At 38.9% G+C, this 15,107-nt stretch overlaps 1 long non-coding RNA gene across 1 annotated transcript in view; it reads left to right on the top strand.

Annotated features, from left to right (window-relative positions):
* Positions 1–1,138: 1,138 nt before the first annotated feature.
* The window catches only part of LOC141423252 (uncharacterized), a 33,287-nt gene continuing 19,318 nt past the window's right edge, over positions 1,139–15,107 (top strand). The window contains exons 1-3 of the long non-coding RNA XR_012447972.1: positions 1,139–1,239; positions 8,440–8,498; positions 9,163–9,205. This is a non-coding gene — a long non-coding RNA (uncharacterized lncRNA). The remainder of the gene's footprint in view (positions 1,240–8,439; positions 8,499–9,162; positions 9,206–15,107) is intronic.

The following is a 15,107-nucleotide window of genomic DNA, read 5'->3' as shown; positions in this document are numbered from 1 at the left end:
TCTTTTCTCCTCCTTCCCTCCACTTTCACCTTCTCCCCTTCGTTTCTTCTCTGTCTCTCCTTTTTTTATTTTTATTTTTTTGCATATGTTTTGTTTTTTGAGATAGGGTCTTGTTCTGCAATCCAGGCTGTCTCTGAACTCATGATCCTCCTGCCTCAGCTTCCCAACTGTTGGGATTATAATATAGGTGTGCACCACCATGCAGGGCCAAAACTGTTTTCTAAGAGAAAATTTGGCTTCACAGCGTACCTCCCTGGAGATGATGCAATGGCTCTTCTCCTAGACAACAACACCTAAATTTTTAAAATATATCATTGTCACCTACATACCAGTTATCTAAAACTCAGAGTTCTCCATTTTATTAACAATATGGAAAACCCATATTCTTAAGTCCCCCATATCTCCCCAACGCGTGTGATTAGCAGCTTGACTGCCTGTCCAGGTCTGGCTGAAACAGAGAATAGACATAACTTAATGGATATGATGTTAATTCATTAGTTTAGATTTTTAAAATTTTAGCCTCATAGCAAGCCATGTTACAAAGAATATTTACACATGCACAATATTACCTTCTCCCCTATCTGGAAGATTCCTTACAGAATCATAGTTGGACAACACTCCCTCATCTGTTATTAAGGATTGTCTATAAAAGTAACCATTTGGACAACATGAGATCATATTGCTATTGATGACACTTTCTCTTGTATTGTTTTGTGTGCTTTATGTAAAACACTATGTGTCATTCCTCTTAGACTCTCAGTGAGACATCAGAAGTAGAGCTCTTGTTATGCTTCCCACTGTTAACCAGAGAGCAATACATAATTCCTCCGATGTTGCCCCTCACTCTGATTCTTTTTAGCTGTTTCCAAAAAACAAAGCTAAGTATTTTATCAGTTGTACAGATTATAGTGAGCCAAGGTTTTCTTAACCAACCATCTCTTTCTTTTCATTCTTGTTTTCTTCATTTTTTTTTGATTTTGCTGGATGTGACTGTACTTGTATCTTAATATAGCACACCATATGGGTTTAAATAGAAAATAAATAATGAAATTTGGGCTTGTTGAAAATGTTGAAGACCACAAAAAGACATTTTCAACTGTGTTTGAAACGAGAGGAACAAGGAAGTGATCGCCCAGCTGCCCGGGGCAGATGGTGTAATGATAACAGAAAACAGAACTATTAAATTCAGATTTTGTTTTCAAGTTCTGCAGCAAGAAAAGTAGTCTGCAGGCTAGAAAGGTAAGAACAAGTAACACTTTGAACTTTTTTTGTGTGTATGCTTTGTTTTTGGGGGACTTTTTTTAACACCTCGTCTCATTTATTTTCACCCTGTAGATAGTCATAGTAGTTATTATTATCCTACTTTGCTGGGGAGGAAATTGTGACTCAGCGCTAAATGACTTGTCTGCATGTACAAACAATGCAAAGCAGCTCTGTGTAAAGATGAGTGGACAGTGAGACAAAGCCTGGCTACTGTAAATGAGTTCCAATGGCCAGTATTGGGTGCAAGTTATGTCTGGCTACTGAGAAAACTGGAATGTGGACAAATAGTACATGCTCAAAATATTCTCTTTGAATGGATTAATGAAACTGAGGATTAAGTTCAGTTATTACTGAGGTCTTCCAGAAACCAAAAAAAGAATGGATAACAGAAATGTTAATACATTTCTCGAAAAAGAGGGTACAGTCCACAATTTATAAAGAAGCCAGTTATTCTCCCGTGTTGAGCACAGAAAGAGTCAAGAAAGGATTTTTAAGTTAATGGTTTGTATTAGTGAAGAAATGTGTGGTTATAAGGCATGAACATTCCCAAGGAATTAAGTGCATTGCTAACAGTTAAGTTATGCTAGCTTTATTTTCTTGCTTTTGAAAAAGGTTACTTTATAAGATCAGAGGATTGACTAGGAAAATTTAATTTTCACCATAATATCATAAAATAGTAACTGCTTATTGAATGCTTACCATTATCTGTTTACCTTATTTTACCCCCACAATAGTCCTAGTAAGCAGGTACTTATTCATCTACCTTTTTAAAGATAAGAAACAGGATCAGAGAGATCAAGTAATTTAGGCAAATGACTGAGTGAGAATGGAAGCCAAATTTGTCTGCCTCAAAGCTGTTGGTGGTAAGTCTACACCATATTGTTTTGATATACAGCCAGGCTCATGAGGTCTTTGTGGCTAAGGTAAACTACAGATATACAGGTTGGGTGGCAATACCTTTAGATAGAGTCATAACAGGTTGTAAACAAATCTAAACCATGTTGATGAATATTTTGGTATTAATCTGCTTGGCACTTGAATCAATGAATTGGCTAAAGACTGAAAACATGCTTATCACTTCTGCAGTTGACAAAATCAAGAAGAAAAACTCATCCATCCTATCACTGCTACCTAACACTTGCATAATGCTTTTCATTTTACAAAATGCTGTCACCTGGCTTGTCACATGTGACCCTCAGAACTCTCCAGAGAAGCCTTATTATAAAGCCCCAACCCCCTTTATCATTATCATTATTTCACACTGAGCAGAACTGAGGTTCAGGAAAATCAATTGACCCAATGAGAGTCCTAGGGTGAATAATCTGAGGACTTCTGTTTTCTGTCACATTGCAATATAGATACGGGGTCATGATTAGAAAGACTGTGATATGAAATTGCAAGATCCAAGCCAGTATGGTGAAATGTAAAGAGAATGAACGTGAATATTCATTTGGATATTTAATGTAAGATAACATTGCATTATAATTACTAGTAATGCTACTTAAATAGTGGGCTGGATTAATGGAAGCATAATGTCTACATTGCAGTAAGTAATTCTTCCACCGAATACAACTCTGTTCAAAACATATATGACACCCATATTTCCTGGGCCCAGCATTTAGTGAAAGAATCGGACCAAATAGGAAGTACATAAAGCCAAGTAGCAGTTGTGGAGATCATGGGCTGCATATGGTAGTGGAAGACAATAAAGAAATGAGGAGAAATTATAGTTTACTTCAACATTTAAAAATTATCACCTGGAAGAGGAAAGGCATTTAATCTTTGTTGGTCTAGGTCCAACAGGTATAAGTATTAGAAAATCAGATTTTAGCTTGACATAACAGACAATTCCAATTGAGCAGTTCCTGGTGGAATGAACTTTGTTATGAGGTTTTAATACATCCCCAGAGACTGGACAGTCTTTCTATCTTTTAGAAATCAGTTGAAAAGTGAAATTAAAGGATGAGGATATAGCTCAGTGGTACAGCACTTGCCTAGCAGGTGCAAGGCCCTATATTTGATCCCCAGCAACACACACACACACACACAGTGAAATTCTAGTGAGTTATTATGCTCACCCAATAAAACAATATTTGATAGTTTAAAAACTACTCCATGAAGGCAAGGATAATTCTAACTTTGATTTTTACTTATCTCCAAGCATTGCCTAGAATACTGTAGACACTCAAAAACACTCATTGACATGAATCTCCAAAACGGAGATGAAAGGACTACAGGCTGATAGTGAAATGTAGGGGAAAAGATGAGGAAGAGATTGTCCCTCACAACTGTCTAAGAAAGCCACCCTCCTGAAACCTTGATCTCAGACTTCTGCCTTGTGAAAGTGAGATAATAAATTTCTGTTGCTTAAGCCATCTAGTTTATGGTACTTTGTTATGGCATGCCTAGCAAACTAATATTTTGCTATATCCCTGTATCTATAACTGTGACTAGATAAAGTAGGCATTCAATAAATATTTTTGAGTGAGTGGTGAATGAATGAGTAAATGGAAGAATAGATGAATATATGTTACCTCAGGAAAGTCATCTTTTTTTTCTAGTCTCAGTGTTGTCATTTGTAAAATGACATCCAATATAGTCTGGAAGATTTATCCAGTTCTCATCTATTCTACCACAGTCATAAAAAAGAATACATACGACAGAACAATTGATCATATATTAGAAGCTATCCAGGAAGCTTATTTAATCTAAATCTCTTTTTAAAAAATACAGGCAGACATAGGTTTTAGGGACTGCTAAAATTTTAATTTGACCTGAAGCAAACGTCTAAAATGAATAATTTCCTGAAATGACTTTTAGATTTTGATCCTGTGTTTTTCCTTGATGAATTTATCTATTTATGGAAACCAGGTCAGTGAGACTATGTGAGTTATAGGCAATGTGATTTAATTGTACTCCAGGCCCAACTACCTATCAGAGTAGAATCTTCATCACTGAGGAAATGAGTTGTCAGCAAAGAAACGCTATAGGAATCAAATCATAGTAGGATGCAGAAAATTATCTCCATGGCTGGGAAGTTGGGTATATTATTACCTGAGACCATATTAGATTTATCAATGTTGCCCTTGAATAATGGGCTTTGAAGAAGGATCTGAATAAAGTGACAACGAATAGAACTGCAGAGTCCGATCTACATATGACTCGCTTCATTAGTCTGGATTCTACCTGGAAAGCACTAGCTGTCCTGAGTGAGCTTGTTTTCAGTGCTTCAAGATGGCACTTCAGGGCTGAGCCACAGAGGTTGCTTTCCAAGACCGAGGCAACCTTATTCATTTCCCTTTTTAGATGCCTTACTATCCAGTGGACCAGCAGAGTCAGGTTCTTGTCTCTTGCTATTCAAAGCTTTTGGTTCCTGTGTGGGACTTTTCTGAGTCCTCTAATTGAAAGTCAGTACCATTCACTTGACACTTCTTGTTTCCTTTCCAAACTTACATTTTCTGAAATAGATCTTCACTTCAATAAAAGAAATTGATACCTCAGTATGCAAAACCAAGGTTTTATGGGGGATGGTAAGGAGGGGACAGAATTTATAGCTCCAGAGAGGAGTTAGGTTTATCTTTCCTTGGTGGTCTGTTAGACTTCATGAATGAAGAAGACATTTTAAGCTGGAATTGTGATAGTTTTGACTTCATCAAGTTTTGTTTTCCTCTTGTTACCCTAAGTTAATTCAAGTCTAAAGGCTATCACAGTGCTATTCACAGAACATGCCTCTTACTTTCCCAACTGTTATGGTCTGAATATTGATACCACCCTCTAAATCCATATGTTGGAACCTAATGCTTGATGTGATAGTGTTACTTTGCTTTTTGTTGCTGTGACAAATAACTGAGAGAAACAATTTACAAGGAGTAAAGATTTATTTTGCTCCAAGTTTCAGAGATTTTAGTCCATGTTTACTTGGTTACATTGCTGTGGGCCTGTGGTGAGGAAGTCCATCATGGTGAAGAAGGTATAGTGGAGCAGAACTACTCAACTTGGGGCAGCTGGGAATAAGAGACAGAGAGGAAGGCACTGGTGACATGATATGCCCTTCAAATGCATGCTTCCAGTTACCTACTTCCTCTGGCTAGGTCTTACCTCCTAAAGTCTCTAGCACCACCCAAAATAGTGCTGCCAGTGGGAGACCAAGCATTCATCATATAAGACTATGGAGATATTTCATATTCAAACTATAACATTCTCCCTCTGGCTCCCAAAGGCTCATAGCATCTCATGATATAAATATATCATGATAAAATATATTTAGTCCATGAGTCTCCAAAGTCTTAACAGTTCCAGTACTGCTCAAAATTTCAAGTCTTTCTGGGCTTGGTAGTATGTGCCTATAATCTTAGCACTTGAGAGGCTAAGGCAGGAGGATCAAGAGTTCCAGGCCAGCTGGGGCTATATAGCAAGGCCCTGTCTCCAAAAACAGAAAAGGAAAAGTAGAAACAAAAAGTCCAAGTCCAAAGTTTCAACTAAAACTCAAGGCAAACTCTTCACTATGAGCCCCTGTAAAAATTAAAAAAAAAAAAAAAACAACTGAGATACTACACATTCCCACTCCAAGAAGGATGAATTAGGGTAAAGAATGGAGGGATTGGAGCAAAATCAAAATCCAGAAAGACAAATATTAAATTCTGCAGCTCCATGTTCAGTATCTGTGGCAGTGCATGAGGAAAGCTCCAAGTGGCTTCAGCAGGCCCACCCCTGTGGTCTTGCTGACTGCAGCCCACAGGGCCTGTCTTTTGAGCTGGATTCCACTCATTGACTGTAGCTTTCCTGGGCAGATGGTCCATGTTCCTGGCATCTCCAACATTCTGAAGTCTCCATTGCAGCTTATGTTTCACCCTCACAGCTTCCTGTATCATCTCTCAGGGGTTAGCTGCAGGGAGTCTGACCCTGTCCTACATTGTCTGGCCTTCCAAGCTTTCTTTCGAAATTTGGGTGAAAGCCTCCATGAAATTGTACTCTTGCATTTTTCATGCCTGCAAAACCAGCATCACATGGATGATGCCAAAGTCGAGTGGTAGTGGACTCCCTTGAACCACAGTTGCAGTGGTCTCTGAGTATCTGAGTAGCTGAGCATAGAGGAATGAATACTGGGGAAGCAAATTTCTAAGTAACCCTATGGAAGCAGGGTGCCCTGGTGGAACTGTATTCTCAAGGAGAGTTTTTAAAATGAGTTTTTAGTTAAACCCACGAGACCACAATGGATGAGTCTTGCTGATTCCTGAGATGCTCTCAAGTCATCTTTCCTATTGTTCTGTTGCAAAGTACTTGGCTTCTTTATAATGGCAACAATATCCTCAGAATCCATGCCATTTTTAGTCTCAACTTTAAATATGCTTTTCTGGCAAAACTGAAAGTGTTTCAAGTCCTTTTTTATTTATTTTTATTTTTTTATTGTTTTATTATTCAAATGTGCATACAATGCTTGGGTCATTTCTCCCCCTGCCCCCACCCCCTCCCTTAGCACCCACTCCACCCCCTCCCTCTCCCCCCTACCCCCTCAATACCCACCAGAAACTATTTTGCTCTTATTTCTAATTTTGTTGTAGAGAGAGTATAAGCAATAATAGGAAGGGACAAGGGTTTTTGCTGGTTGAGATAAGGATAGCTATACAGGGAGTTGACTCACATTAATTTCCTGTGCGTGTGTGTTACCTTCTAGGTTAATTCTTTTTGATCTAACCTTTTCTCTAGTTCCTGGTCCCCTTCTCCTATTTGCCTCTGTTGCTTTTAAGGTATCTGCTTTAGTTTCTCTGCGTTAAGGGCAACAAATGGTAGCTAATTTTTTAGGTGTCTTACCTATCCTCACCCCTCCCTTGTGTGCTCTCGCTTTTATCATGTGCTCAAAGTCAAGTCCTTCTGATCTGCTTTTTTGCTCAGATTTCTCACTGATAAAAGTAGGCAGTAATAACCACACTACAGTATGAATGCTGGACTGCCTTGAAATTTCCTCCATCTGATTAATTAGCCCTCACCTTTAAACCATCCTCAACACAAAGTCTCAGGACACAGACAAATGGTAGCCAAGTTCTTTGCCACAATGTAACACAAATGGCCTTTGGTCCAGGCCTCCATAGAGACCTCATTCCCATCAGAAACCTCACAAGCACAGTCCTTACTGTCTGCATTCCTATTGGTTTTCTGGTCCTCTGAGTTACCACTAGAATCATCCATTAAGCTCTGACTATAATATTTTAAGGCTTTTGTAACTCATGTCTCTGAACTTAACTAAATTCCTTGTACAAACTAGTTCCAACATGGTTTTTAGACCACATTGTCAGAAAAAGGCACAGCTATAATCCCATTTCTCTGGTACCAATTTTTGGTGCTTTTCGTCACTGTGACAAATGAATGCATGAAAGAAATAACTTATAAGGAGGAAAGATTTATTTTGCTTGCTGTTTCAGAGGTTTGAGTCTATGATTGCTTCATCCCATTGCTGTGGGCCTGTGGTAAGGAAGACCATTATGGTGGAGAGGGCATAGTAGAGCAGAGCTGCTTACCATGTGGTGGCCAGAAAGAAGAGAGATAGAGGAAGGGACTGGTGACAAGATATGCCCCTCAAAGACATACCCCCAATGACCTACTTCCTCCAACTAGGCCCCACCAAAGTTTCTAGCTCCTTCCAAAAATAGCACCACCAGCTGAAAACCAAGCCTGTGGGAGACATTTCATATTCTACCTGTAATAGGAAGTGGTTATACCATGAGGAATTACCCTGATGAGTGGAATGCATGCCTTTACAAAAGGGACTTGTGCAAGGTCCCTTGCCCCCTTTCTATGGTGTGAGGATCTAAACACTAGGCATCATGTGTGAAGGAAAGAACTTTTTCCAGACACTGAATCTGCTGGGTCTTTGCTCTTGGACTTATCAGGTTCCAGAACTATAAGATAAAATTTCCATTATTTATGAATTACCTAGTCTAAGATATTTTGTTATCATGGCCCAAATGGACTAAGATGTTACTCTTATGCCATTTTTCCGAAAGGGCTTGTAAAAGTAATATCTTTGGGGTAAGCAAGAATGTAAATTAGTACAGTGATGAGTGAAAGTTTTCTATATCCATCCTAGACAGAAGCTATTTATATTTTACTTCTTTGGGTTATGATGAGCAAGTAGAAGATGTTTTAAATGTCATCTAATTTAATTCACTTATTTTACAGATTAAGAAAAAGACTATTCTGAGCAAGAGCTCTCTTGACTTAGATCCTGTATTTTTCAGGTAATACTATATCTTTATATCTTTATGATTTAAAAAAGTCATTCCTTTTTGCATTATCTCTGTTTGATCTAGGGCAAATAACTTACAAGATAAGAGAATAGATGACTTAACTATGATCACAGAGCTAGCAAAGGTAAAGGACTCAGAACAGTTGAGAGACTATGTCCCCTGACTCCCCTTCCAGTGCTCAGAGATTAGTTGAGTATTAAAGCAAATTAAATCTGGTTGAGAATTAGAAGGTTGGCCCCTAAAATCTTAGATAAAATAGGTTCTTGTGTTATTCTCTATGGTCTACTGGTATCAGTTTCTAGAAAAATTATTCTTATATCTTTGGAGGGTAGAGCAATGGTCTTCATTTGAGGGTCTGAAGACTACTGAGGATCCTTTTTCCTTAAAAATGTGACATACACATACAAGTTCAAATCATTCACAAAACTCCTCAATATGAGGATAGGATCCTAGGCTACCAACTAATAGTCTAAGTATAAATGACAGCTGTGAGTGTTTGTTTCTTTGTCTGCTGTCTTCCCGGCACTATTCTGAGAACTTTATCTGTGCTATGTAATTTAATTCCTGCAAAGACTCTTGAGGTAAATTTTATTTTTTTCTCTATTTTACAATATGTATCTATTATATAAATATACAATATCTGTTTATTTAACAGCTATCTCTTAAATACTGACCGAGGCCAGGTGCAGTGCTTGGAGGTAAGGATACAGTGGTACACAAAAATGACTGTAGTTCTTGCCTTTAGCAAGCTTGAAATACAGTGAAACAAAGTGATTGCATGTATATGTAGAAATGGGCCATGAAGGAAACCAATACTGGGGAGTGTGTTGGGCAACAATAATCACATGTATATGTGGAATGCTAGAAGACTCTAAAGAAGAAAATCATGACTGGACCACCAAGAAGAACAGGTGAAAGCGATACATAATGAAAGGCTGCAGAAGATGTGAGCAGTGACAGATCACGTGTGGGAGTTAAATCTTTCACTGTCGGTTGACTTCAAAGGACAGAATCTGAACTCAAATCAGGCCCAGTTTGCCCCTAAAGTCACATCTTGCTCCACTGTCAGATAGTAATACTTATCTAATACCCCTTCTGGTCCTCTCTGTGCCTGTGAGAAGCATACCTTTCTAAAGTGCTAATTTGTGGTGAAGGAACATTTTAAACTTTTCAGTCCTGCATGCTATGTTCCAATACATTGTCTCTTATTTTCTGCTGGAGAATTATCCTGTTACCCCCTTCTGAGAGCCTCATTCCTAAGCTTGACCCTTATGTCAGGGGGGAAGAGGGGCTGTAGATGGAGGCACAGAGAATCCTGGATAATCATCAACCTGTGCCTATATTTTTCCTGACTCATTCTGCATCCAGTCTGGTGCCTTAATTTGGTGAAATCATCTCTAATTTTTACTTCTAAAAAAATTACCTAAAAGTGTTTCAGCTCTCACCATTGTCCCCACATCTGCAAAATCCTGTTCCAAACAAGTGGGCCTTTATTTCATCTTTCCAGAGCAGCAACTTAGACACATGGGGTTGTCAGTCTTGGGACTGGACCCATACCTAGAGTGCAAGGGTAGATACCCAAGTCACATAGGAGTCCACCACTGGAAGTAGGCTGCACACAAGTAGAAGCATGGTGCTAATTTCAAGGTGTATTAGAAACACAAGGCACTAGAAATATGGTTGATAGACAGAAATGTTCGGAATTGGCAGGTTAAGAAGTCATATTCTAAAAGCTTCTGGGAGATGTCAACAAACAATGGACATAAATAGATATACTTAACGATAATAAAAATGTACTTGACAGTGTGCTTTTGAATGAGCACAGCGAGGGACTGAAATGGACAATATGTGACCATGGTTTTTGGCCCACGCCATCCAGAACTGCTGATCAGGTCAGGCCAAGAGCAAGCATCTGTGCATTCATGTAAAAGCACTCGGAATGCAGAGTGTTCCCAACAAATACATTAATAACTTTCAACAACCTTCACTTCTGGACATGATGTAATTAATTTTTGAATCAGGAAAGCAAGATGGTCTGTGGTCTGATATTTTCATTTGAAAGCAAGTGGGAAGACAAAAGCAAACAGGCTTTTTGGCTAGGAGAGAAAGAGTGACCTTCCAAGTAAGGAATTTCAACTGGAGCTTTCAACTTCAGATGGGAATGAGACTGAAGAAGCTTTTGCAGCAGAAATTTAAGGTGGAGAAGTGGCTAGGGGTGACAATGCCCACTACGGCCCATCCTTCCATGTTATGTACACCACTTTCAAGGGCTGGGATGTGCCTGGAGTACCTTTTAGCAGGGAAGAATTACTGAGTACAGCTATTTTTTTCTTTTCTTAAGCAGAGGGCTGGCATGCCAGTGCATGCTTGAATGCTCTCACAGTTATGTATAAACTTTAAAAAGAGGTCCTCTTTACCCCTACCCTGACTCATACTCCATGCATCATATAACATAACAGTTTGGAAAGACTATGAAGAATGGGCATGGCAACTGGTGCTATTTTGTGCAATTGTGAGAGTGATTACAGCAGATGACATGGTACGGGTGGGCATTTAAAGTTGCAGGTGCAGGGCAGAGAGGGGAAGGGTTGTGCAGGGCAGTGGGGAAGTTTGTCACAGTTCTTGGTGTTCTTTAAGACATTCAGCATAATAGAACCACTGTACTTTGGAGATGGAAGCAACCTGACCAAAGGGCACTGAAGATTCAGAGGTATTAACTGCTAATGAAAAGTCATACAGCTAGGGAGAAGCTGAGAGTTGTTGCCAGATCCTATTTTGAACCACAAAACTCATTTGAGAATCAACTAAGGGCTACGAACACTTTCCTCTGAAAACAAAATTATACATAATATTTTCTGTACTGTTTTAAAGGACTTATGCATGCCTTAAATTAATGCATGCAACTGAGGGTCTGATGAATCTTCTGCTATACTAGTAGAGGTTATTGACTGAACATTAAACAGAATTCAGACATACTAAGGTTTAAATTTATCCTGCTTTCCACTTAGGAACTGTTTGAGTCCAAGCAAGCATGAGATGTTTCTAAAACTCAGTTTCCTGATAGACATAATAATAGTACCTATTTTTAGGTTATCATGAAGATTACATGTTGATCACGGGTTTACAGAACTTAGGCTAATATAAGCCTGGCGTATGAGAAAGACAGCATGATGTCGCTGCTGTTGTTTTATTGTCATTCCTCTTTCTCTCTGACCTCATGGCCTTGATGGTTGGTTGTTGATGGGCTCTTCTAGACCTGGGTCTCCTGAATTTCTGCTTAGTCCTTTGACTTTTGCTTGTTCCTGCCTAAATCTATTTGCTTCCTGGCCATTCTCCTTCCCTTAAGGATCTCTCCATCTCACCACATGAAAGGCGAGATGTCTTGATGAATTTGTTGTGCAGAAATATATTAGGAGGAAGTGCTAGAAAAGTAAGATTGCTTGAGAAGAGGTTATGGCTGTGAAGTGCTTCCTCACTGTGGTAGAAATCAAACAGTAGAACAAGTGGAAATACCAGGTCTGCAAGAATGGTTTGAAGCTCATGTTATTATTCATTTTCTCTTTAATAGCAGAGGTTTTCTTTATGTGGATGATTTTTTGAAAGTTGAAGCTTTCAGTTTGGAACACTTCTGTATTTAATATCAAGTTTCTATGGTTTGATGTGCTTAAACTACTAGCAACCTCTCACTAGTTTCCCTTCATCCACCTCCGCTTCTTTCATACCTATGCTGAGAAACAGAAAGGTAGATGCAACAGCAGGAGGTAGGATGTTAGAAATTTTGAGCAGAGAGAGCCTGCCGCCATCACCCTCCTTCTGGCTCACGTTGTTCATTTTTTAGAGTATTGGAAATTCTCCTGGGGTCCTGTACAGGTTGAATTGTGTGACGGTTTGGAAACTGAGTCTCCAGTCTTGTTCAGTAATGGCTCTAGCTTCTCATCTGGCAAGTTTGGATCAGAAGACTGAGGAACCCTCCGTGTGTGTGTGTGTGTGTGTGTGTGTGTGTGCCAATTCAACTCCTACCTACTTATACTTGAAAGTAGAACTTTAAGGTACTTTACCACAGAAACCAGAAAGCAATCTTTAAATAGGCCCAAACAGCAAAAGTCTGCATTCTCATTAGGCTAACTACTGAGTTTAACTTCGCCCACACAAGAATTATATGATTAGAGTCAGGAGAATGAGTTTCTAGCTTTCCGATGCTTTAACCTTACAGATAGTTATTCTCTTCTATTTTCTTCTTTCCCATTGACTGGGCAAGAATGAAAGGTAAGTGCAAATGATGACCTTAGGGTCACTGAGATCCTGAGGATGATTAAGAAGTCACCTTCTTAAATGAGGGGCAGTTGTCATGTAATGATGTTCCCCCAAAATCTGCAATCAGGGGACATAAAATGAGGTTGCTTTGCAGTGGAAGGTGCCCAGGCTTAGTGGAGTTAATACTGTCATACTTCTCTGATTTTAGACATATTTGGGTTTAAAACCCCTTGTTTACTGTATTCTAGGTAGGAGGCCTAGAAAAATTACTTCCTTCTAGTTCTGGCACTCTGTTTCTTTCTCTGTAGCTGGAGATATAGAGCCATTGATCAAACTAGTATATATACAGTACCTGGCATATCACACCTAATTCCTCATATTGAGGCAGGCAGTTTCATGTTGGATAGTGATTAGTTCTAATGGAAGATGAGAATATGCCTTTTGCATAGTGGCTTAATGTCTACAGTCAGTGGAAATGACAGGTTTGGGAATTAGAATGCGTGTATGATGGGGAGGTGGTATTTATGCTCATTGAAGACAATGAACCTTTACTCTAACCTGTTAGAAATATGCTGCAGACTTTTTCCAATGTCCCATAAGACTACCTGTAAAGATATCAATTCGGCTGGTCAGTGCCATCTCATCACCTCAGTCATCCAGGTGGCTACTTGACAGACTTAGAATAAATTTGTTACTAACTTCAATAGGTTATCCTGGAGAAGAACCAAACGGGGTGGAAGGAGGGTGGCACAAGAAGCATCTTTTCCACAAATTCATATTTACACCTACTCTGTTCCAGGTACTGGCTGCATGTTATGATATAAAGGATGAGGGACTCTAACATTACACTGGAGAAGGAATCTAGAATAGTATTTCTCAGTTAGAATCCAAAGATTTTCAGGGATTGCAAGTTCTAGAAGAATTGCTAACTTTTGTTTTACTTTTGTTTCAGTAATAAATTTTTAATAACCATTTTAAGAGTTTCTTAGTTTGATGACTAAGAATATGCTTGCATGTTCTCAGAATGCTCAGGAACTTTCCTTTCATTCAGAGTCCAAATATTATCAGTTGAAAAATACTGGCCTAGGAGATGAGAATTTTTGTCCCCCTCAACTTTGAACTTGGTTTGTGGTCTTAGCCAAAAAACTCATTTAAACCCAGTAGATTTCAGAATCTTCCTCTTAAATAAAGTGTCTAGACCACATGAGCTTGGAAGGCCTTCTAGCTTCAATAGCTTATGCCTCTGTGAGTTTCTTTCCAACTGGAATTAGGACCTGGATTTCTTTGTGACTTCTAGCTCAGAAGAGAGAGTACCTGGACATCAGATTTGTTCTAATTCTGCCTTTAGAGATGGTGTGAGGGAAACTGATGGAATCATTTTCCTTCTTTTTGTCTAAAACTTTTTGAGACATAGGAATAAGAACTTAGAAAACAGCATTAAAATGAAAATGAAGATAAGTGGTAACATATGTTTGAAAAACTTTGGAATACAGCAGCAGTACCACCCAATGAAGGGGCAAATCACTTTCTTCCGGTTACTTAGTCAGGAGCATACTGGTTATGCTGTGGTAACAAGCACCCACAAAGAATCATTTGCACTACAAGTCATTGTAAATTGGCAGTGGGCTGTACTCATCATGATGATGGAGAGACCCAGGCTACTAACTCCATCTAGACTCCTTCTCCCAAAGTAACTGGAGAAGAGAGAAGAGGTTACAGCAAACTGCACATTTTATCTGCACCATATTTCATTGGATAATGTAGGTCACATGGTATATTAGTCAGACTGCATTGCTATGACAAAATATCTGACATAAGCAACTTACCAATGGAAAGGTTAATTTTGCTCATGCTTTTCCTATGGTTCAATCTATGGTCACTTGGCCCTATGTACTTGCATAGAACAACATGGTGTCAGGAGTGTGTGATGGAGGAGATTCTTCTTTTCATGACAGACAGGGAGCAGAGAGTGAAGGACCCAGTATCACCTTCAACCTCTAGGTCACCTTTAGTGACCTACTTCCTTGAACGAGGCTTCACCTTCTAAAGTTTCCAGACCTTCACAAAATAGCACCACCAGCTGGGGACCAAGTGTTCACTAGATGAACCTGTGTGGGGGCATTTCTTATTCAAACTGTAACACATGGTTATGCCTAAGTTCACAGGGTCAGGTAGAGAATAGGAATTCTACTTATGACTGAAAGAACATATTTTGAATATTTGTGACACTAAATCTTCACTAATTTAATCTCTTTAGCATGCTTATTTTAAATTTAGAGACCAAAATACAAATTATAATTTCTAGTAGTGATCATTCTAAAATGCAAAACAATCAATAAACTCAAG

This window comes from Castor canadensis, chromosome 1, assembly GCF_047511655.1.
Source record: "Castor canadensis chromosome 1, mCasCan1.hap1v2, whole genome shotgun sequence".
In the NCBI taxonomy this organism is placed as follows: Eukaryota; Metazoa; Chordata; class Mammalia; order Rodentia; family Castoridae; genus Castor; species Castor canadensis.
Note: the sequence above shows the minus strand (reverse complement) of the source record. Positions and strands in the feature narration are given on the sequence as shown.